Raw genomic sequence first — 22,856 nt, 5'->3', positions numbered from 1 at the left:
TACTTCCGTCTCCAAACTCACTCTGTAGACCAGGCTGGCCGAGAACTCACAGAGATCTGCCTGCCTCTGCCTCCCAAGTGCTGGGATTAAAGGCATGGGCCACCATGCCCAGCCTAAGTAAACCATTTTAAAATGTTCTGGGTCTCCATACTGTCTTTATTCCATTCTCAGAAGGACTTCTACACTAAAGCACTGCATCTTACCTAGACATCTACAGCTTGGTAGGCAGGAATGGATGAGGCTTCCACATCTGCTCCAAGTCCATCTCCTGATAGTCACTCACACATCTGCTCCAAGCTCATCTCCTGATAGTCACTCACTCATCTGCTCCAAGTTCATCTCCTGATAGTCACTCACTCATCTGCTCCAAGTTCATCTCCTGATAGTCACTCACTCATCTGCTCCAAGTTCATCTCCTGATAGTCACTCACTCATCTGCTCCAAGTTCATCTCCTGATAGTCATTCACTCGTCTCCAAATTCATCTCCTGATAGTCACTCACTCATCTGCTCCAAATTCATCTCCTGATAGTCACTCACACATCTGCTCCAAGCTCATCTCCTGATAGTCACTCACTCATCTGCTCCAAGTTCATCTCCTGATAGTCACTCACACATCTGCTCCAAGCTCATCTCCTGATAGTCACTACTTACACATCTGCTCCAAGTTCATCTCCTGATAGTCACTCACTCATCTGCTCCAAGCTCATCTCCTGATAGTCACTCACACATCTGCTCCAAGCTCATCTCCTGATAGTCACTCACTCATCTGCTCCAAGTTCATCTCCTGATAGTCACTCACTCATCTGCTCCAAGTTCATCTCCTGATAGTCACTCACACACCTGCTCCAAGTTCATCTCCTGATAGTCACTCACTCATCTGCTCCAAGTTCATCTCCTGATAGTCACTCACTCATCTGCTCCAAGTTCATCTCCTGATAGTCACTCACACATCTGCTCCAAGCTCATCTCCTGATAGTCACTCACTCATCTGCTCCAAGCTCATCTCCTGATAGTCACTCACTCATCTGCTCCAAGTTCATCTCCTGATAGTCACTACTCACACACCTGCTCCAAGTTCATCTCCTGATAGTCACTCACTCATCTGCTCCAAGCTCATCTCCTGATAGTCACTCACACATCTGCTCCAAGCTCATCTCCTGATAGTCACTCACACACCTGCTCCAAGTTCATCTCCTGATAGTCACTCACTCATCTGCTCCAAGTCCATCTCCTGATAGTCACTCACACATCTGCTCCAAGCTCATCTCCTGATAGTCACTCACACATCTGCTCCAAGTTCATCTCCTGATAGTCACTCACACATCTGCTCCAAGCTCATCTCCTGATAGTCACTCACACACCTGCTCCAAGTTCATCTCCTGATAGTCACTCACACATCTGCTCCAAGCTCATCTCCTGATAGTCACTCACTCATCTGCTCCAAGTTCATCTCCTGATAGTCACTCACACACCTGCTCCAAGTTCATCTCCTGATAGTCACTCACTCATCTGCTCCAAGCTCATCTCCTGATAGTCACTCACACACCTGCTCCAAGTTCATCTCCTGATAGTCACTCACACATCTGCTCCAAGCTCATCTCCTGATAGTCACTCACTCATCTGCTCCAAGTTCATCTCCTGATAGTCACTCACACATCTGCTCCAAGCTCATCTCCTGATAGTCACTCACTCATCTGCTCCAAGCTCATCTCTTGATAGTCACTCACTCATCTGCTCCAAGTTCATCTCCTGATAGTCACTCACACACCTGCTCCAAGTTCATCTCCTGATAGTCACTCACTCATCTGCTCCAAGCTCATCTCTTGATAGTCACTCACTCATCTGCTCCAAGCTCATCTCCTGATAGTCACTCCCACAGTTTGCTGCAGCAGGAGAGACTCTCCTTGAATTTTAGTTTAGCATCCCCATGCTTCCAGATTGTCACACACATGGCCTCCTCTGCCTGAAATACTGCTTGCCTCTGGCTCCTCTCACCCGTTTGAGAGCTATGCTATTCCAAGCTGTTCTTATCCCCTGGCTTCAGACCTCCCAATCTTCTATTAATCACCAACTCAGTTTTTATACTTAGCTGTTTGTGTCTGTGATTACTATGCAACCTGAATGGTTGAGGATGCTCTTTTTTAATCCATTTTTCCAGTCCCAGCAAAAAACAAGCTCGTAGGAGGTAGAATTATTATTCTCTTTTAGTTCAGAGGAACCTATTAATTACATTGAGTCATCAAAAAAATGAGTTTGAAGAAGTCTGTGGAAAAGGCTTTGAGGGACGTAGTAAGAAAGGTAACATTCACCAGTTTGTTGAAACGAAGATGGGCAACCTTCCAGAACCATTTGCTTTGCACTTGACTTTTCCATCCCAACTTTTCTCTCCTTTTATTTTTGCTTTGGTGAGTCTCTGTTCTTGACCTTACTTTAGTGCTGTCACCTTCCGTTCCATTTTCTTCCTACTTGTCTGTACGGCCTAAACATGTCCCTTGTTTGTTTTATTATTCTGAGCCTGATGGCAGTCAGTCTGGTGCAGCTGATAAGCAGGCAGTCCCAAATTGGCCCTCTGGGGCTTTCCCTGGTCCTTCCCATACATACTTTTATTAAAGTGGAGATCTGGGATACACTGCTGATTTCATCTCTTAGCATTAAAAAAATATATTATATATAATATAATAGAATATATTATAATGCTATATATTATAGTGCTATATTAGAATGGCCAGGATTCTAGATCAGCTCATTTATATGACAGCTGCCTGTTCCCCATGCTTTCATGGACGGAACTCAAGGGACAGCCTAAATGTCGCAGTGGCCGTTCCTGCAGTGGGCACGTTGGTGAGGTTTGCTTTGGTGAGGAACTGTTTACGGTGACCTTGCTCAGGTTTCTCAGTCTCCTCCATCAGGCACACAAAGCCCAGCCTCTGGGGCTGCATGCTACTGTCATTGCTGATAACACTCCAGCAGTGGTTATCGCTTGAAGTGGTGATTCAGCCTGGCCTGGCCTGCCGTCTCCTGCCCACGCTGATTGGAACTGTTCCACGTCGCCTCACCTTTCAGGGTTGCTGTCCTCCATCCACTTTTCTTCCTGCTAACACAGTGTTAATGTGGTTTAACTGGCTGCCTTCCAGGTCCTCATCAGTGGTGAATCTGTTTTGCTAGTTTGCATTAAGTAGGCTTCAGCTATAACACTAGTACTTCTGATGGAAAGCCAAATACTTCCATAAGGGTTTGAGTTTAATAGTCATTCTAAAAGCTGAGAGCACCACATGATTTCACCAGTGATTCCGCTGCAGAAAGCATGTGGACCATCCCTACAGTCCATCCTATTGCTTATAGCTTCAGCTAGAGACAGCTACATCTTGCTACTATGTGGATGACTTGACATAATGTTCACTCAGCCAGGGACAGTGGGGCTAGGTGCAAAGGCAGCCTGCCCCTTGTACCTTGCCTTGCTTTGGCTTGTGATCCTCTATTCCAACAGTTCTCAACCTGTGAGTCATGACCCCTTTGGGGATTGAACAACCCTTTCACGGGGGTCACATGTCAGATGTTTACATAATGGTTTGTCACAGTAGCAAAACTACAGTTATGAAGTAGCAATGAAGTAATGTGGTTGTGGGTCACCACAACATGGGGAACTGTATTAAAGGGTCATAGCATCAGGATGGTTGAGAACCGCTGCTGTATTCTCTCCTGTTTCTGAACACTTTCCTTTCCTCTCTCTCTCTTCTAACTATAGGCAGGTAAGCTATCTCCAAAGATGTACCTCGGGCATTCATTCTTCTATCTCTATGACTCCTTCATCTTTTCAGGATTTACAATACAATTTCATGTCATTCAAAACTTCATGTAACTCAAAACTTAATTGCCAGCCTTGATAACTCTATTGAATTTCCTGCTCTCCTTAATTCTATTTAAGAATGGTTTGCAAACAGTAAGTTGCCTGTCCTGCACGTGCTTAATTCTGAATATTTCACACACACACACACACACACACACACACACACACATGAATACAGTGTACTCGTCACTCTAAAAAAAAAGTTCGTAATATCTTTATAGTAATTCCTGCTTTAGCACCTCTAGCTTTAGATACTAATTAATCTTTCTGCCACTGTAAATTGGTTATTTCTTCCATGGTTTGTTAGCATGGAATCATACATTGTATAGTCTGTGTATCTTGTTTCTCTCCTTGTGTGATGTTTTTGAGAGTGGTGTTGTCCACACTGTTGCCTGTGCCACTAATACATTCCTTGTTGTTGTTGTTGTTTTAACAGTAGTACATTATTGAATATCCAGAAAAGTAAGCCAACATTTCCTTAGCCATGCTGTCTTTTGATGGATATTTAAAGTATTTTCAATTTGGGGCTTGAATAACGAAGATGCTTTCCATACTCTTATACAATTCTTTTGGTGGGTATATACCTGTTCCAACTCACTTGGGAAATAGCTAGATATGGGATTGCTGGGGTTTACACTGACAGCTTATAAACATTAATAATCTGGCCAAGCATGATGGTGTGCACCTTCAATCCCAGCATTCACAAGGCAGAGGCGGAAAGATCTTTGAATTTTAAGGCCAGCCTGGTCTACAGAGTGAGTTCCCCAGGCCAGCCAGGACTACACAGTGATAAAGATGTCATGTTTGTATCCCCACTAGTAATGTGTAAAAGTCTTGGTTCTCTGTGTTCTTGCCAACACTTAGAGTTGTCGGCCTTCCTCATTTTGTCAGTCTAGTTATTGCAAAGGATATAGCATTGTGACTTTAATTTGCAATCTCCTGGGAACTCCACATGGACTGTGATGTAAATGTAAAAGTAAAAAGTGGAGGACATTGGGAGGACTTCCATGACACTGATATATGGAAATGTTTCTTGAAAGGTACCAAAAACATTGACTATCAGTATAACTTGATAAATAAGGCTTTGTCAGAGTAAAAAAAAAAAAATGGGCTTTTTAAAATGTAACAAAGACAATGTGAAGAGAAGTTACAGACTGGGACAGAATATTCAAACTACATAGACGTGACAAGGATTTTTCCAGAATTTATTTAATAAGAAAAAACTTGTAAAACTCAGCAGAAAATTGAGGAATATATTTGAATAGACAATAAATCAAGACGTGGAAGGGTGATATGTGAAAAGACACAAAATAAAACAATCAAAGTTCTGCCTTAGATCCATTCGTCTGTGTCCCGTCTATAGTTAGGATTCAGCGTGTCAACACAGACGTGCGTTTCTCTGCTCTGAAGCTCAGAGACACAGCATCATGCTATTCTCCCTTCTTTGCCTCCACGCTCTCCAACCAGTCAGTAAGTCACATTGCCCCGTTCTCTGCCCCCTCTCCCGTGTGCTCCCAGTGCTGCTGCTCTGACCTGGGACCTCATACATGTTATAACTACAAGATCTCCCTCCAGCCGTTTTCCACACATCCGCGGACAGTCCACGGAACATACATTGTCCATATGATTCTTGTTGCTGAGCTCAGAACGTACAAGTTCCTCATTCAGGAACCAGTACCACTTCCTTTCATCTGGATTTCAACCCCTTTATTTGGCATGCCTCTCCTAATCTTGGTGCAGCGTTTATCCCCACATTATTGCCATCTCAATACATGCTTCTAGATAGTAGACATATGCTTCTAATGCCCCTCTTCTTACCTTAGCCCATGGTTTGCTCACATCAGAAATACCAGTACTCCATCTCCGCATAGCCCTATGCCTCCATGGTCAAAGACCCAGGCCATTTCAAATCCTGGCTCTTGTATACATGCCATTCCTTTTATAGTATTATGCATTAATATACTAATCTCTGGTGAGAAGCAATCTGATGCCATGTTGCTCATTAGACTTCTTGGGAAGAGTCTGACCAGTTATTCCAGACTGGATACTACACACTTCATGCTTAACAATCGTGAGACGTGAATGTGTGTGTGTGTGTGTGTGTGTGTGTGTGTGTGTGTGTGTGTGTGTGTGTGTGTGTGTGTCACAGATGCACGTCTAATAGGGAATACAGAAAAAAAAAAGGAGCACTGTGCTATGTAGTTTCTCATTTCTACCATCAGTTACCTGACAAGATACAGCTAAAGAAGGGAAAGGTGTATGGTCTATAGTTCGAGGGAACAAAATCCATCATGATTCGAGAAGACAAAGAGACAAGAGCAGGAGGCAGCTGGTCACACTGTATCCCCTATTCAAGAAGGGAAGAGAAAGCAGGAAATTGGGCCAGCCTCCAATAATCCACTCCTATAGCAAGGCTTCACCTTTTAAAGGTCCCACAACCTTCCAAAACAATGTCACCAACTGAGGACCAAGTGTTCTGATATGTAAACCTGTAGGGACCATTTCACTTTCACACCACAGGAGCCGACATACTCTAATAGAAGTTAGATCTGCATGGACACAGTGAGAATAGGGTGCATGCTGAAACTTAGGAGATCTAAAGAAGGGCCCTCAAAGAGTACCCGGAAGCTACGTTAAAGGTGACCATTGATACCAAACTAAGAAAATTAGACTTCAGTAGTCCAGAAAGATTCAAGAACTAATCAAGATAAGCATGAAGTAGGGTCATTATCCTCTTGTTTGGGGATCATCAGTTGAGCAGCAGGATGTGGGCAGATAGATGGGGAGGGAGAACCAAAGAGAGGGACATGCAGGAACAAGTCACTTGAAGAGACCCTAGAGTAAGCCTAAAATTGCTAGTGGAAAGAAAGTGCCTATGTGACAGACTCTGGGAGTGTGCTGCTGACAAGCAGTGTGGCTGACGACTCTAAAGGTGTGAAGGAAAGAGAAAACGAAACTAATTACAGAGGTGCCGAATAACGATCCTTTCCAGAGCCTAGAAAAGGGAGGGAATGCAAGAAGACTTCAGAAGTAGGCACTGAGATTTGGGAGTTGACTGCATGGGAGTTCAGTTGGGGTAAGTGGTTTCTTATCGTTAGCAAGGCCATATACCAGAGAACAGAAGAAAAGGAGCATCAGAAAGAAAGTCTTTAACTTCCAAACTCACAGAAAAGTAGACGCTGATGAGGAGATAAATGTGGGCTGTGAGAAAAGAATGGGAGAGTGACAGGACAGCTAAGTAAAGACAACTTCTGAGAAAAAGTAATCAATTTGAGTCTAAGAAAGTGGTCCTGAAGCTACAGCTTGAAAGTTTGACTTAAAGGAAAAACAACTCATTCAATCTGCCTTTTCAGGTCTAGTAGAAGAGAAGCAATGGACATTGTCATGATCACCCACACTTTCTGATTACTAGGTACAGGCCCTTGTCTATATATTAAATCACAATTCAACCAATTATTACTTGCAACCATAGTTCCAATTTTATAGTGAAGTGAAGAGTCTCAAAGTTAGTCAGCAAATTAACTGCTGGTGCATAGAGAGCAGCGGATGTGTTAGAGTTTCAAGTAAATGGGATACAAAGGAAGAAGATCTAATATGGCAATGAGGAAAGAGGGTAAGAACTGTGCCTGAAAGACTTTATATATGCAAAGAAGTACCAGGAAGTCAAATCATACTGACCAACATGAGCATTACAGAAGATTTCTGTTAGAAGTGAGGCTAAGATCATTGGATAGAACACACCCAGTGGTGTAGTTGAAAAGGGAAAAGAAAAAAGCTTGACCCTGTTTTTTAAGAAATGATAGTATTTTGATGAGCAGGGCATGATGTATTCAGCAAACTATGAACCTCTCTGGGCTTTTAAGAATAGGATGGTGGCCAACTTACTTTTTTCTTTTTGGACCATGAGAAGAAGCCTGTTGGCCTGGCAGGTGCTGCAAATAGATCCTAGGGGATTATGCCTAAGAAGAGTCCGGCAGAGACAGAGCTCTTTAGTGACCTTGGAAAACCTTTTCCTTAGAGAGCTGGAGTGGGGAGTTGATTGACAGGGTGTGGATGAGGGGCTAAGAAGTGAGAAGCTTGGGGAGGAAGTAAAGCAGTAAGTGTGCCCCATTCTCTGCATCAAGAGTACAAGAAGAATTATAGCCCACATGCTCGGAGACAAAGAGAAGTTAGATAGGTGCTGAGATAGGGAATAGAATGAATGCAATGTAAGGAAAGAATTCCTCTTCCATAGACAGAGGTCTTTTTCCTGGCAACTTCCGAATGCCTCCACAGATTCCCACCCCGGTGTTATTGCCTATCACTTCCTCATATTTTTGGAACAGAATTCCATTGATCACCCAGGATACAAAAGTGGCCATCATTCATCAGTGCACTGAATGTGAGAGATGCTCTCTGATTCAGACATGTGACATATTAGCATTGACTACACACTGTTGCAAAGACCATTCAGCAACATTCTCACCCTGCCTTGCTTCCTTGATCAGAGCCTCTCTTCCTTTGGACTCTCCATAACCTGTGCTCAGGATGCTTGCCAATTTTACTCTTACATTCTAGATGTTTATCTTCTAGAATATTCTAGAATCTTTTGAGGTAGACAGAGACACTTTGTATGTTGCTACTATCCAGTAGATACTACAAAACTATCTAATTGAGTTGCATAGACTATGTTTTACTGTTATAAATATATGCAAAAATTAGCATCTAGAGAAATGGTGAGTTTTCTATTGCTGCATAAAAATTACCACCACAAACTTGATAGGTTGTAGGATTTCAATGTCTCACAATTTATATGGATCAAGAGTCAAGCACAGTTTAACTGAGCCTTCTGCAAAAGGTCTTTGCCACAACATAGAAAAGTATGAACTAGATAGAAGAGCAATTTGAGAGCCTTTTCCAAACTCTTGGAGAAATTCAGCTCCTAGTAGCTGAAGGGCTGAAGCCCTTAGTTCCTTACTGCCAATTCCAAAGGCAGTTTATAATAACAGGACTGTGTGTTTCTTCAAGACCAACAAAAGAACACCTTTTTCACCTTAGGGAGAGCCTGTCCATCCCTAAGGTCTTAAAGCTGATTGAGCTCTCCCAGAAATACCTCCCTCTTAATGAATTTGTACACAACTGATTTGTGATTGGGCTGTGAGTTACATCTATAAGTCACTTTCTGCTATGCTATATGGCAGATCCATCATAGTCACAGGTTTTCCAGTGTGCAAGGGGAGGGGACTGAGAGGGCATGTTTATAGGTGAGGGTGGAGTCTTAGAATTCTGCTTACCATAGATAGAGAGAGAGGAAGGGAGCCTGGGAGCGAAAAGAAACTAAATTGTACCCTGTGTAAAGGTAACAGAGACTTTCTCTTTTCTAGCCAATGCCCTTGCACCATGTACTTTCACTTTTTTAGAGAGCTAGAAGAATTTGAACATCTTTGTGGTTCTTGCTTTGTTTTCTTCTTTTTAGTGGTGTCCTATTACGGCTATAAAGTACTGTGATTTCCCAGGGCGAGCAACAGCATGTTGATAGAGGGTGGGTGTACCCAGGCAGGTTCTGTGCAGCGCTAGCCCCAATAAAAGAGCCTGAAAGCTGTATCAGCTGGCTATTAAGAAGCTCCATTCTAGCAGCAACTTCAGAGATTTCATTTGGTGATGGTAATTAGTTCACAACCATAAATTCCAGAATGTCCCTTTCCTAGAGTGTCAGACCATCTACATCCCTGCGTGAAGATGCTGTTCCAATTCCGAATGTTTGCTTTTTAAAAAGGAAAAATGGTTAAAAAGTGAAGTTTCTGATCTTGGTTTGATGTCATGTGCAGGGCGTATAACTAGGATTTTGTAAGTATTGGATCACTCTGGTTATGGAACGTGATAGCTTTATGAATGAAAATGATTGTGTATGGCAAAGTCTTGACACAAGCCTTGGTAACAGGGAATTGCAGATGAAGAAATAAAAATAGGGAGAGGAATAAATAATTCCTTTGAAAAAGAATACATTTACATTTGAAAAAGAATACATTTACCATTTTAAGTGATAAAAAAACAAAAAGTGTAAAATGTAAAATGAGCAAGCTTCATGCTCTGTAAACTATCCTGAATACATTAGGATTTTCATCGTTCAGAAAGTGACACATGTCGGCTAAAGGAAGCTTTCAAAAATATTCAGAATTTCACCACAAAATATAACTTTCTAGATCCAAATACGGGAAACATTAGCCATCACCTAGAGGGTGAATTTTGTTGTCTGTTATTTAAAAAAAAAAAAAATAGGTTTTTAGATCCTAACTCATGAGAATATTCACTGAAAAATTGAGACATACCTTCATCCCCAGAGCTATGTTTACTGCATTCTTGCTGCTCCTCCAAGGACTTTCCAGCCGTTGTGAAAGAATGGGACCAGGAATATAATGAGGAAAGAGAAAATACTGTAAAATGTGTTTTATTATTTTTGTAAATTTAAGTTTCAATGTGTTTAGTAGGGAATCATTTGCATTGAGTGCTTTTTAATATGTTTCCCCAAAACATAAAACTCATATTTTTAAGGAAAATAAAGAAATGGGTAAATAGAAATTAAGTGATGTTGACAAAGGGGAATAAATAACTGATCCACATTAAGAAGTTGGAAATGTATTTCTTAAATTGAAAAGTGTATAGTGGGTGTTAGAAATTGAATTCTCTTCCCAGAAAGGCATGTTCAAGCTCCCATAGGCTGTGTATGAATTTGAGCTTATTGAGGAATAGTGTCTTTGAAGATATAATTAGGTTCACAACAGGTAGGAAGAGGCTTACTCCAACATGACCAGTGCCCTTAAGAGAAGAGACACAGACACTAAGGTACACAGAACATAGATGGCAAAGTAGCAGTGACAGTGCTTGGTACCAGTGATAAGCACAGGGAGAGAGATAGAGCAAGGCAGAAGACCACAGGGATGGAACAGTGATAGACCACAGTGATAATAGAGCAAGGCGGAAGACCACAGGGATGGAACAGTGTTAGACCAGAGTGATGATAGAGCAAGGCGGAAGACCACAGGGATGGAACAGTGATAGACCACAGTGATAACAGAGCAAGGTGGAAGACCACAGGGATGGAACAGTAATAGACCACAGTGATAATAGGGCAAGGCAGAAGACCACAGGGATGGAACAGTGATAGACCACAGTGATAACAGAGCAAGGCGGAAGACCACAGGGATGGAACAGTAATAGACCACAGTGATAATAGGGCAAGGCAGAAGACCACAGGGATGGAACAGTGATAGACCACAGTGATGATAGAGCAAGGCGGAAGAACACAGGGATGGATGTAGCAGGAAGTTTTCTCCTGTCCCGCCAGGCCCTGCTCCTGTAGCCTCTTATAAAATAATCACTCAGAGACTTAATATTATTTATAACTGCTTGGCCATTAGCTCAGGCTTATTACTGACTAGCTCTTACACTTAAATTAACCCATAATTCTTATCTATGGTTAGCCACATAACTTGATACATTTTCTCAGTTCTGCCTTACTTCCTCTGTGGCTGGCTGGCGACTCCTGACTTTGTCCTTCCTCTTCCCAGCATTCTCTTTGTCTGCAGGTCCACAGGGCCAGGCATGACTGGAGGAATGCAGACTGTGGGGCTGGGCGGGACCTGAGAAAGCTTCTGACTACAGATGGAACAGTGATAGACCACAGTGATAACTCACAATGGCAGGACATAGTGACAGAGCACTATGATAGGCCACAATGACTGGGCACAGCGAAGGCCCCAGTGATCAAGGGCTGTGATAGTTCATAGTGACAGAGTGTAGTGCTAGAGCACAGTTACAGACCACAGTAACAGATCATAATGACAGATCAATAAGCCAGGGAACCCTATAAGCTGATCACATGGCTGCAACTATGAGAAGAGCATAGAAGAGCTCTCCCCTACAGCCTTCAGAGAAAGCATGGTCTGCCTGTGACCTTGATCCTGGATATCTCACCTCTAGAATCACATAACACATTGATTTGAAGCCACTTATTTTGTGGTTCTTCATTGCAACAACCAAAGAAACAAAGCAATGAGCACATGAACCAGAACTTAAGACCACTTTGCCTCCTCTGCCCAGAGTTATTCCCAATCACTTCCCAGGCCAGGAAAGCAGTAGAGCCCGGGAAAGCCAGAGACCTGGGCTGTTTTCTTACCTCCCACTGGCCACATCAGTCTCTATCAATGTGTGAGTTCAAAGTCTAGCCCGAGCACATTCACCGTGAGGCAACCCTTCCTTGTATGTCTACTGGAAAACCCATCCTGCAGTGTGACCAATGTCATACAACCTTCCAGTGACTGTGCACCCACCTAGTGGTGCTATGTGCATCATGACATTTATCGATTGTGATGACCCTTCGAGGTAGATCCTAGCAATATTCTCAGCAATCACAAAACTGAAGGTTAAGGAACTGTATTAACCAAGGTCATTGGACAAATAAGTAGAACAGGATTCAGACCTAATAGGCCTGGTAGTCTCATATCCAGACAAGCTCTTATCCATAATAAACTGTTTGGGCCTCCCAATCACACGTACCAAGACTGTGTGTTGAGCTTCACATGTAACTTGTATGTAATTTACACTGAATATGTAACATAACTTTTCTAAGATAAACTTTAAAGATTGATGGCAATTTTCTCATTTCTTCACATTTCTTTTCCTCTACAGCTTACATTATGCAAATAAACCGTGCTAGTTTTCCTCGGTGTCAAACAAAACATCATGTAGAGGGAATTCTTTTTTACACTGATGCAACTTTCATGATAAATTAAGATAAGAATACTTTGTAGATCCCTTTTGTCTTCAGTATTCTTTTAAAAAGCAAACCGAATCAGAACAATAGGCAACAAAATGAGGGCCTTGCATGGACATAAGGATGGCTAAAGTGGGACTATCAATATAGAAAATGGCATTGCTTTGCTGATTCCAAACTCCAGGACCCTGAAGCTTTTAGCCTAGCAAGCAGGGGGTCTCTAAAACTGTAGCTCCCCCGGAGTGACAGGCTGCTTTCATTAGTGCTAGATTTTAATTGAAATGTTAATTTCAAACTTCTCCATAAACATGCTCAGTATCCTTATCTCAGGAATAGAAAAGAACATTAATAGGGCCATCAAAGGAAGAAAAATGCAACAGTGAAAATTTAGTTAGCAGGGAAAGGGGAAAGGAAGGGAGCCGTGCAAGGTGGGAGAGATGAGGCATAAGGAAATGAAGAATTAGGAAATGCCAGGAGGAATGGGCTGGTAAAATGATACCGAACAAATCTTAGAATGCTGCATAAATTGCACAACATAAAAGCATAATGCTGTGTGACTCTGTCACGGAGTAAAAGAAAAGAATTATACTTTTACCCAGCTTCAGGAGGTACTCTCCCCACATTTTCAAATGTGTTAACACAATGGATCAGTTCATCTTAGCTCCATAATGGATGTGGTAAGTCACTGCAGTGAAGCCCTACCTGCTGGTTATTATTAGTATTCACTGCTCTTCCTGACCTAAAATTATTAGTCTGGTCAGTTCATCGCTGGCTCTGCATAGCGCTGAGTTCTTACTGTCTGTACAGTCTGCTGAAGCCTTTTCTGTTGGTAACATTGATTCTTGAGAACTTTCCACATGGCTTCATCTCCTTCATATTTCATTTGCATTTTTCCCTCTTTTGTAGAAACCGTCATTTTCTTTCCCCTTCTGTTGAAAACACCAATATCAGATCATAAAGCTGAAGGGATCTGCACTGTATTAACCTTTTGCCCTAAGTCCCCTCACATTTCAACATAGTACCCAGAGCTCATGAGACTGAGTGCCTATTTTAACTTTGGAATTGCTTTTCCTTGTTTCCTGAAGGGATTTCTCTCATTTCTTTTCTTCTATGGCAAGAATGGAAAGAGCACTTTTAAAGTTATTCTAAAACTTCGTCTGATGAAGTAGGCGTCAGTTATGGGGAACAAACTCAATTCCTAGAAACTGTTTCCATGGGAATGACAGCTATTATGGCTGCAGGATCTAGTATGAGAAATGAGTTTTCTTGCCAAAGGAATGACTCTGAAATTGTCCTACCTCCATGTAGAAGTCATGATTTGAGAAATATCACCTTGCTTGTTGCTTGAAAGCTCAAATAGAAGTAAATAACTTCTGACTATGCACTGACTTCATAAACAGTACATTATATATTTGTGCAGACTTTTATGAGGTAACATTCATGAGAAGAAAATACACCATGAAGAATAAGGACAAAAAGGACATAGCCAATATATCCATTTGAAATCTTGCCAGCTGTTACTGTGAAGAAAGCGAGTTTTCTAAATAGCACCTTAATAGAGACTCCTGAAGATAGCCCTATCTCTGTCTAGTTAAGTTCAAAACAATCTCATGACAGGGTTTCTCTGTATAACAGCCCTGGCTGTCCTGAAACTTCCTTTGTAGACCAGGCTGACCTCGAACTCACAGAGATCCTCCTGCCTCTCCTCCTGAGTGCTGGGATTAAAGGCGTGTGCCACCACATTCAGCCTTCAAAATGATATCTATTGACCACTTAGAGCAGTGGTTCTCAACCTGCCTCATGCTGCAACCCTTTAACATAGTTCCTCATGTAATAATGACCTCCAAACATAAAATTATGTTCGTTGCTACTTTATAACTATAATTTTGCTACTGTTATGAATCATAATATAAATGTCTGATATGCAGGGTTTCTGATGTGTGACCCCCCAAAAGGGTCATGACACACAATGTGAGAACCACTGACTTAGAGGGAAGGAGATGGTGGAATATTGGTGTTAGTATGTGACTGTTCCAGTTCATAAGGTATTCAACAAAGTAGTTTAAGAGGATTCCATAACAAGAAGGTAGACCAGTAGACCACAGAAAGACCTGTCCCTTCCTTAGAAAAAGAAAGCAAACTAGCAGCTGTATAGTTCCAATCTGAGCATAGCAAAACCAACCAAACTGGAGAAACATCTGTGTGGATATGGAAAGTCAATCGAGTACCACTGTGTGGAAAATACAGTTAGCTTCTAATCATAAATCATTTTTATTATGAGTTAAGATGAGACATATCGGCCAAAAAATGAAGTATTGATTTCTTAGATTTTATTCATAGGATAAAAAATTTAAAAAGAAATTATGGGAAAAGAACAGAGGAGAGTCTAAAGACGTATTAGTGATCCATTCTAAGAGATAAGGAATTCTGCATAAATGGCAGTGGTCTCCTTCCTTGACATGTATTTCTTTCGCCTCCATTGCTTGATTGTGTAGCCTCCCTCTCTCTCATGGCTCTGCATGTCTGAGTTCTGTACAGAGTTAAGAACACTGACTACTCTTCCAGAGGTCTTGGATTCAATCCCTGCACCCACACGTCAGCTAACAAATGTGGGTAACTCTAGTTCCAGAGGATCTGATGCCTTCTTCTGGCCTCTGAGGGCCCTGTACACACATATGTGCATATATGTCCATGTAGGCAAAACATCCATATACATAAATTAAAAATGCATCTTGAAAAAATTAAGACTTAGATGTCAAGAGAGGCAATCAGGTATCTCTGTACAACTGTATGAAACTATATTCTCCTTTTACTTAAAGCACTTCTGATTCACTGATATCAAAAGTTGCTAGCCAAACCATTTACAAAACAGGAATGCTTTTGCTCATATTGGACTTCATAGTTTTTATAAACATTATTAGAATTAATAAACTACTGTTGGGATATACAGGATATAATGCAAAGAAACACAAGCAAAACTAATGAATCATTTGTCTTCGCTGTGACAGAAATAATTTCTGGAGAATTACCAAAGACACGAGGGATATTAACATTCCAACAGCAATTGAAAAAGAGTAAAAACGTATATTCCTTTCACACATGAAAGAACATTTGGCATCCACCTACATGTTGGCAGTGGGTCACTCAACATTAAATGAATTCCTGCTGTGTTCTAAACAGTCTCTTAGAATACACAACAATGACTGGGAGGGAGAGTTATAGTGCGATACATATTTATGGCGCACGGGCGTAGCTTCACAAAAGGCTCACAGTTATATAAAAAAAAAGCATTCAAATAGTTGTAGAACACTGAAAAAGAGTTCAAGGGTCACAGGAAATAATAGTACAATAAAACCTAGAAATACGTACAATGGAAAAGAACACACTGGAAAGACAGTAAGAGCAACACTGGAGGGAAAAATACTTCTTTTGAGAAAGTACATCTTGCACTGAGTTTCCAGAAAATGAATGTCAAAAAAGATCTGACTGTTTTGAGGTGGTTAAGTCCAATTTTTAAATGTAACAGAGGCAGAGACCATTGGATGCCGTTATCATCATCGTCCATTTTAAACCCCTCCACGTGGTGTTCCACACTGAAGCAGGTGAACTAGTCTGTCTGTCTGTCTGTCTGTCTGTCTGTCTGTCTGTCTCTCTCTCTCTCTCTCTCTCTCTCTCTCTCTCTCACACACACACACACACACACACACACACACAGAGAGAGAGAGAGAGAGTTAAATGTCCTTCATCAACAGTTACAGTATCAATTTTACACCTAAAAGCCAGGACCAATTAGTAGATTGATGAAGTGGGAGAGATGGGCAATACAAGATTAGATTGCTTGAAAGAAAAAATACCTTATTTTTAAAAACATGTGTGGTTAATATATTGTGCACCCCCAATAAACTTATCTAGTGGTCAGAGAACAGAACAGCCACTATATTAAACATAGAGGATAAGCAGTGGTAGCACACACCTTTAATCCTAGCCTTCCAGAGGCAGATATCCATCCGGATCTCTGTGAGTTCAAGGCCACAGTGGAAACAGCCAGACATGGTGACACACACCTTTAATCCTGGCACTTGAGATCTCATGTCTTGCTTGGGAAGGACACCTTTAATCCCAGGAAATGATGGCAAGAAGCAGAAAGGTATATAAGGCGTGAGGACCAGGAACTAGAGGCTTTTCGAGCTTTTAGGCTTTTAGCAGCAGTTCAGCTGAGATCCATTTCAGATGAGGACTCAGAGGCTTCCAGTTTGAGGAAACAGGATTGACTGAGAAGTTGGTAAAGTGAGATTAACTGTGGCTTATTCTGTTTCTCTGATCTTTCAGTATTCACCCCAATACCTGGCTCCACACTTGTTTTTATTAATAAGACCTTTTAAGATTTATGCTATAACCATGGGCTCACTAGAGAAAAAATGGGGTTGGGAAGCTAATAGAGCACCTTTTGCACATGGCATTGAGAGGATAAAGTGAACATATCTGAAAAGACAAAAATATATAAACAGTAGTAGCATGAGGAGCTAAGGCCTCTCTTCTTGCTTAGCAACCGTCATAGCAATTTAAGTACAACACTGTCCCAAGCATGTGTGAGTATGATGTTTGTTAAAGTGGATATCTGAGTCTCAAAATGCCCTCAGAAGGGATTTGGAAGTGGGTTAAGTGTATAGTTACAGAAAAGAATATAAACGAAGCCCCAGCTAAAGCCAGAACAATGAAGATATTCCGTGATTGCTGAGTGGAAAAGCTGACAGGAAGCCCAGTTGAGGTGAGGGTAGGCAAAACAGGATTGATTGTGGAATATTCCAGGTTTCCAATACTACTGACCCAAATGCCTCTGAGGCAAAAGTGGAGGTCAATTAGAGGTCTTTGACAGATAGAAAATTAGAGTGAACAGCTCCAGAAAAGGAGGTAATTGGTGGCCTCATTGATACGTAAAGATTATGTGGACAATCTGAGCACACTGGCCAACAAAAATTCATGATATGCATTAATCCCCACTCTTTAGCAATAATCAATCTTTGAAAAACTAAATTGGTTTTATTTTTCTCTCTGTGTGTTAGCCAGTTTTCCAGCCCATGAATGACTAGTTTCCCAAGCATATTGCTGTTGCTGTTCAGGCTTAGACGTAGTGTGGAAGGGCACTACTGTGCCATTTTTTGCGTTTCCCCATCTGTTCTCCAAACTTCCATCCAAAGACGTGAAAGAGTTGCTGGTGAGGAAACAAGCCCATCGATAGAAGAGCGATGCTGGAGGATATATGTAACTATTAACAGCCCACCTGGGAGTTGGGTGGAAGACCAGTGTGAGCATTTTTAAAGCAGATGGCGGTGAGACATTTTGAGCTGGTGGGAAATGGTGAGTGCCTTACTTCCAGAAAGGAAGTAGAAGACAGGATGGGATCGTTGAGAGATACCCAGACAAGTAAAATGGCAGGCAATAGCAGATGCCTAGCCATGAAGCTAACTTTCTTCCTTTGGATAGATGAATATATGAAGGTGACCTGTCCTAAAAGAACTAAGTTTAAGACTTTTTATCCAAACAACAGGTGATGGGAAACTAGATGGGAATGTAAAATATCAAGGTTTTGAAGCCTGTTTCCTAGAAGTTCATCTCCAAATCAGGATCATGAAAATAGGTAAACCTGGGACTTCTGAAAGACTTCATGCAAGAAGGCAGTTGTTCCCCCTGCCCAGAGCCTGAAATGGTAATGATAATTGTCATTGACTTGCTAGCTATTGAGTGTGTTACCTTAATAATCTTGTTTAATCTTCATGAAATCTTAGAAAATGGCTATTACCACTACTTCATTTTAAAAGAACCGACTCGCCCAAAGTTACACAGATTGTCTAAAGCAAGAAGGATAAAAACATTGTAAGTAGTAACAAAAAAGGAAGAGACGACCATTGTTAGTCATGTTTGTCTTCTCTGATAATTTATCTCCCAGTATGATAGAGTTCTTAGCTTGCACTCTTAAAAATGCTCTCTTGAAAATGTTTTAATTACAGTCTTGAATAGATTTTTCATATCTTTATCAAGTACTTTCTTAGTTCTCTCACTGAAGTTGAATTATTGTCAGATGTCATTTTGCTTGAGTCCAGGAAAAAAAAAACACTTAAAATATTTGAAACTTGAAAACAGTTCTCATGCACAATGTTAGGAGATCTGCCAGTGGTTTTAATGTTGCAATATAGATTGTCTTCTGCAGCAATCATAAAATGTTTGCAAATGAAATGTTTAAGCCAGTGAATTCAGGATGACATGATTTGGGCCATTTTATTATGATAACTCCAAGATAGAAGAGTATCCAAATATTAAAATGGTTCATTAGTATTTCATATTCTTTTGTTGAAACCCAATCAAACATGAATAAGAAAGTACTAAGGGAAATGGTGGACTCGTAGAAAAGAGAAGCATTCACTTGCACTGTCTTCTGTGAAGCTGTATCCCAGAACCTAAACAGAGTTCAATGTTGCTTTCCTTCCAATTTTTTTGCTTGAATTTATGCAGTTATGACTTCTTTCATGGGCGTGTGTTTCCCATGGAATAGCCACCTAGAAGCTCAAGGATGACATGCAATCAACACAACACCTTAAATATCATAGTCTCCTCATTTTCATTCATTCAGTAAATATATATGTTCACAGTGTACAGATAGATCAATAAAGACAACAAGAAAAAAACTCTATTCTCTGCTGCCTTTTCTAGATCCACCATTTGTCATAGCAGTTCTAAGTCCTGACAATTAGCACAGTGCTTGAGTCATGTGTCAATGGATGAACCAGTCATCATGTTTCAGGAAAATGGAACTTCTTCATTCACCAGATATGAGACTTAAATCCAGCCTTCTAGAAGGGAAACCAGAACCCATGACAATCAGATTATCTCAACTAAGAACGAGGACCAGACATTTTTCTAAAGAAGAACTAGGCCAATTTACAAACAGTGGATATGTATCTACAGAAGAGCAACTTTTCAATTAAAACTCCAGAATCCAAATTCAAGAGGTGAAATTCTCTAGGAAATCTCCCAACATGATCTCCCCAAAACTCATTTGGATAAGAAGGAAAGTGGGTCCAGTAAGTGTCCAGAGTCACCAAGCCCAGGTTCACTCTCAGTGAGTCACTAGGCCCTGCTAGGAAGAGAGTTCTCTAATAGGGAATCCTCACACGTAGATATTCAGCAGTTGTCTGATGCACTGTGTATGGAAGAAACCTGAGCATCTACCATATAAACAGCTTTGGGCTACAAATGCTTACTTCTTTCCATGGCCAGTAAAGAGTGTATTCAATCTTCTGTCACCACCAAGTGAGCAGAGCTCAAGCTATTTGTGATTGAGGCCTCAGGCTTAGTAAGTTATAAAAATATATCTTGGTCTTATGTCTACAAGAATAAAGAACGAACTGTGTGATTCTTGGAAAATTGATTAAAGATTTGTCCAATATAAGTATAACTAAGTGAATTGGAACTGATAAGTTCTAGTGAAATTTTATTTGTTATAATTTACTAATAGTGTCAGGATTTACACTTATTTTTCACAGTATAGGTGTGTCTGTGCATGTATTCATGTGTATGTAGAAAGATAGATGATGATAGATAGATAATTTTAAAATCAAAATTGTTAGAGACAGTACTGTCATACATTCTACAGTTTAACTGAGTATGTTAAAATCATGACTCTGTTAGTAAGTTTCTTTATGAACATCAAGAGAAAACATCTCAGACCATTTTTATCCAGATAGTGAGAATAATAATAGAACATTAAAGTTATTAGCATATAATACTAGAAATGGTTAAAATATGATCATTTAATCATTTTGCACTATTAAGATTATTATCACTATTTTCATCAGAATCCCTCCATTGCAAGTAACAGTATCCTAACCTTCAGCAGAATAAGTGGTCTTTAGTACCTGTTCAACAAGTATTTCCAATTATCCGTGCTTTGGGGTGCACAACATAGTTGTACTTACCTTCTTGTAAGTAGAGTGTATCATTAGTTCTGGAGCCATGAGCAAATAAGTGTCACTTTGGGTCTATAATGTTTAATTGTGGTTGTGAGACCATCCAGAACTCATTCTTTATGTGCTTCTGCCCCATCAGCACAGATCCCTGGGTGACTACCGTAGGTACAGGCCTTGCTAAAGCAGGAGTAAAACGTATGCCTGTGTTGTGCCAAGCCCCTGAGACTTGGCTTGTTTGTTACTGCTGCTTGAGCTAACTTACCCTAACTAATATAGACAACTTAAATCATAACACATTTGACTCATTCAGATGAACTGAAATTTCAGAAAATTAGTTTCCAAGCTAGTTTATAGGTGATTATAGCAATTTGGAGCCCTCACTGGTTAAAATTGTAATTATGGCAGCTCTAAACATCGTATGTTCACATGACAATCTAACTAGAAGTTATTTTCCTACCAGCCCATCTCTTTTATCAGAGAGGAAAACACTTAGCCACAGTTGTCCACAGATTCCTCTTACATCTTGCTGGCAGCATTGAGTCTTCTGCCCAACTGTAGATGAATCAGTGAGAGAAATAGTGGAATTCCAAATACTGATTTAATTCAATCATAATTCACCCCATCCCTGTGCCTGTAAAGAAGTAGTCTATTATTACTGAGTATACTACTCTCTATGTGATAACGGAATATAATCAGTATTCCCTTAGTAGATAAGAAAGAATGACTGTTTGAACAGTCAACAGAACTTTTACAAGACCATAGCCTTCTGCAAGAATAGAAGAGGGCTTAAAGGAACTTCCTTGTGCCTGTGCATTTTGTCACAGTAGCAATTTTTACATCCACCACCAAGAGGCAGGTATATTGGTAAATCACTGCTTAAATGTCATAATGGATAGTATGGATTTCTAGATACATTTGCTTAGCCACTGTATCACAAATCTTAAAAGGTCTTATTAATAAAAACAAACTTGGAGCCAGGTATTGGGGTGAACGCTGAAAGATCAGAGAAACAGAACCAGCCACAGCTAACCTCACCTCACCAACTCCTCAGCTGATCTGTTTCCTCAAAGTGGAAGCCTCTGTGTCCTCATCCAAATGGATCTCAGCTGAACTGCTGCTCAAAAGCCTAAAAGCTTAACCAGCTCTAGTTCCTAGTCCTCACGCTCTATATACCTTTCTGCTTTCTGCCTTCTGCCATCACTTCCTGAGACTAAAGGTGTGTGTAACCATGTCTGGCTGTTTCCAGTGTGGCTTTGAACTCACAGAGATCTGTATTGATCTCTGCCTCCAGATTGCTAGGATTAAAGGTGTGTGTGCCACCATTTTCTGGCCTCTATGTCTATCTAGCAGCTGTTCTGTTCTCTGACCCCAGATAACTTTTTTAAGGTGCATAATATATTGGGGGACACTATCATCATAAGCCACACTATTAGAAAGGCATCTAACAATCTAATAATGTACACTACAGTATGTTAATAGGGAGACTGCATAACCATTAATTACTACCCCTGTTATGATTATTCCACTTTAAGCAACTCTTAACTTACAATTCATTACTAGAGTGCAAAATACATAGTGGTGCCCTTTCTTCTAAGATAAGAGATGGAAAATTTCTTCCCAGAGAGAGGGATGTCTAATCTGCTTCGCTGTTACGGCACTAAAAAGGGACACAGTTTGCATTAAAGCCACGATCCCAGTTAAAAGCTAGAAGCAGAAGACTCCCTTCCACTTCTGTAAAGCAATCAAGCAGACAATGGAAGAAACAGCAAAACAAATTCCTCTTCATGGAGCACTTTTTCTTTATTAATATTTGCAATTCCAATTTTAATAGCACAGGTGTATTTAATTGCCTCTAAATATTACAACGCAAATCTATTCAGTGTTCAAAATAGGACCTGGAAGGAAAATTGGGCTTTGTCTCACTGTAAAATCCTGTAGCTAAAGATTGACTTTAATATAGCCAGGAAAAATATATTTTTTAAATGTCTTGTCATTGTGCTTCTTCGAGGTTGACATTTGAATGAAAAGGTCCATTAGCTTTTTAAACACAATGTCCTGCCAACTCTTGTGAGTTTTTAATTGTTTGTGCCAAATTACAAGTTTGACTGAATATTTTATCTTGTCCTATGATGATAGCATGTATTTTCTTCATGCTTTTGTTCCGAGATCTTTTGATCCAAATTACAAGTTTGACTGAATATTTTATCTTGTCCTATGATGATAGCATGTATTTTCTTCATGCTTTTTTTCTGAGATCTTTTGATCCAAAGAAATATACCACTATTACAAAA

General features: G+C 40.5%; 1 protein-coding gene and 1 long non-coding RNA gene across 4 annotated transcripts in view; both read left to right on the top strand.

The window, feature by feature from the left end:
* Positions 1–22,856, top strand: part of Syt1 (synaptotagmin 1) — a 514,933-nt gene that overhangs the window by 326,163 nt on the left and 165,914 nt on the right. The gene's annotated exons all lie outside the window — the stretch shown is intronic.
* LOC143269158 (uncharacterized) lies at positions 8,473–20,023 on the top strand. Its single transcript, XR_013045514.1, has 2 exons — positions 8,473–8,564; positions 19,310–20,023. It is a non-coding gene; the product is annotated as an uncharacterized LOC143269158 (long non-coding RNA).

Source organism: Peromyscus maniculatus, chromosome 18 (assembly GCF_049852395.1).
Source record: "Peromyscus maniculatus bairdii isolate BWxNUB_F1_BW_parent chromosome 18, HU_Pman_BW_mat_3.1, whole genome shotgun sequence".
NCBI lineage: Eukaryota > Metazoa > Chordata > Mammalia > Rodentia > Cricetidae > Peromyscus > Peromyscus maniculatus.
Note: the sequence above shows the minus strand (reverse complement) of the source record. Positions and strands in the feature narration are given on the sequence as shown.